Source organism: Otolemur garnettii, unplaced genomic scaffold (assembly GCF_000181295.1).
Source record: "Otolemur garnettii isolate 467f Iridium unplaced genomic scaffold, OtoGar3 scaffold00144, whole genome shotgun sequence".
Lineage (NCBI taxonomy): Eukaryota > Metazoa > Chordata > Mammalia > Primates > Galagidae > Otolemur > Otolemur garnettii.
In genome coordinates, this window is record NW_003852539.1 from 4,666,743 (window position 1) to 4,669,521 (window position 2,779).

General features: G+C 32.1%; 1 non-coding gene across 1 annotated transcript; it reads right to left on the reverse strand.

Annotated features, from left to right (window-relative positions):
• Positions 1–2,434: 2,434 nt before the first annotated feature.
• Positions 2,435–2,541, reverse strand: LOC111728217. The gene has a single exon (XR_002775590.1). It is a non-coding gene; the product is annotated as a U6 spliceosomal RNA (small nuclear RNA).
• Between the last annotated feature and the right edge of the window lie 238 nt (positions 2,542–2,779).

Here is a 2,779-nt window from a genome sequence, read left to right on the forward strand (position 1 = left end):
GTCTTTGATATCAGGGTAATACTGGCCTCATAATATGAGTTTGATGTGTTCCCTCTTGTTCAATTTTTTGGGAAGAGCTTTAAAAAGATGAGTTTTTCTTCTTTTTTTAAATGTTTGGTATAATTCAGCAGTAAACTCTTCAGGTCCTAGGTTTTTCTTTGATGGTAGACTTTTTACTACTTATTTCATCTCCTTATTCATTATTTGTCTATATTCAGATTTTCCATTTCTTCATTATCCAGTCTTACTAGACTGTGGTTTCTAGGACTCTACCCAATTCTTCTAGGTTACTCAACTTATTGATGTATTGTTGTTCAGAGTAATCTCTTATCTTGTATTTCTGAGGGATCAATTGTAATGTTGCCTCTTTCATTTCTGAATTTGAGTCTTTTCTCTTTTTTTCTTATCTAGCTAAAGGTTTGTCTATTTTGTTTGCCTTTTCAAAAGGTCAACTCTTTGTTTCATTGATCTTTTCTATTGTCTTTTAGTCTATATTTCATTTATTTCTACTCTGATCTTCATATTTTCCTTCTTTCTAACTTTGGGCTTACTTTGTTCTTTCATTTCCATTCCCTTCAGGTTTAATGTTAGGTTATTTATTTGGGATCTTTCTTCTTTTTTGATGTAGGCATTTATTGCTATAAACTTCTCTTTTAAAATGCTTTTGCTGTATCCCGTAACTTTAGGCATATTGTGTTTCCATTTTCATTTGTTTCTAGATTTTTTTAATTTCCCCTTTAATTTCTTCTTTGACCCATTGGTTGCTCAGAAGTATGTCTTAATTTCCATATATTTGAGAATTTTATGAAATTCCTCCCATTATTAATATGTGATTTTATACCACTGTGATTGAAAAAGGTACAATATTATTTCAGTCATCTTAAGTTCATAAAGACTAATTTTATGGCCTAACATTATGGTCTCTTCTGGAGAATGTTTTATGTGCACTTAAGAAGGATGCCCATTTTTCTGCTGTTGGATGGAATGTTCTGTATGTGTTTGTTAGGTCCAACCCTAAAATGTAGTTAAAGTCCAGTTTTCTTATTGATTTTCTGTATGGATTGTCTGTCCATTGTTGAATATGAGGTATTGAAGTCCCCTGTGACTGCTATATAGTCCTTCCCGCCTTCAGGTTATTAATATTTGGTTTGTATATTTTGGGTGTCTGATGTTGGATCCAAATATATATACATACATATAATTATTTGAAACCTTTATCATTATGCTTTTGTCTCTTTTTCAGTTTATGACTTTAGGTCTATTTTATCTGATAGAAGTATGGCTACCTCCACTCTCTTTGGGTTTTCATTTGCATGAAATCTCTTTTTTCCAGTCCCTTCACTTTTAATCTATGTGTGTCTGTAAGGTAAAATTAAGCCTTTTGTGAGAAGCCTTTTGTGGGTCCTTTTTTTCTTTTCTTTTCTTTTTATTTATTTATTTATTTATTTATTTTTTGTGAGACAGAGTCTTACTCTGTCACCCTTGGTAGAGTGCCATGGTGTCACAAGTGCCCACCACAATACCTGGCTATTTTTGTTGCAGTCTCCACTGCTGTTTTAGCTGGCCAGGGTCAGGTTCGAACCCACCACACTTGGCATATGGGGCTGGCGCCCTGCCCGCTGAGACACAGGCACCATCCAGGGTCCTTTTATTCTTAATACATTCAGACATTCTGTACCTTTTAAATAGAGAATTTAATCCATTTTATTCAAAGTAATTATTGATAGGCAAGGAATTAACTACTACTACTTTGTTAATTGTTTTCTGGTTCTTGTGTAGTCTTTTTTTATTTCTTCTTGTCTTGTTTTTCTTTGTGATTTGATGATTTTATGTACTAGTATGCTTTGATTCCTTATTTTTTAATATTTTATGTATATATTATAGGTTTTTGCTTTGTGGCTACCCATAAGGCTTACATAGAATACCGTATAGTTATTATAGGCTGTTACAAGCTGATATTAACTTAATTTTGACTGTATAAAAAAACCACACCACTCACATTTTATATATTTGATGTCACAATTTACATCTTTTAAATTGTGCATCCCCAAACAACCTATTTTAGCTATTATTATTTTTAATGGTTTGTCTTTTAACTTTCATACTATGGGTATATGTTATTTATGTACTACCATTACAGTATTAGACTATTTTGATTTTTATGTATTTACTTTTATCGATGAGGTTTATACTTTCATGCTGCTAATTACCTTTTTTTTTTTCAGCTTCAAGAACTCCCTTTGGCACTTCTTATAAGACAGGTCTAGTGGTGTTAAATTCTCTCAGCTTTTGTTTGTCTGGGAAAGTCCTTATTACTCCTTCATTATTGAAGGACAGCTTTGGTAGGTTCATTATTCTTGGTTGGCAGGGTTTTCTTTTTTCTTTTCTTTCTGTACTTGGTACTTTTCTATATCTTCTTATTCTATGCTGGCCTAAAAGTATGAAATGTTTCACAAATTTGGCTGTCATCCTTGTGTAGGAGCCACATTAATCTTCTCTGTATTGTTCCAGTCTTAGTGTGTGTACTGCCTAAATGATCACTAGAATTTCTTGTAGTTACATCACCTGGTGACATGTTGTCTTGCCTTACATTTATCTAAGAATATTTTTATTTTATCTTCATTTTTATAAGGTATTTTTACTTGACATAAGATTCTAGGCTTACAGGGAGTTTTTTTATTTTAGCATTTTAATGATGTCTCCTGGCTTCAATTGTTTCTGATGAGAAATCAGCTATATCTGTATGCTTTTAAATTTTCTGTTTATTCAGTGTTTTTTA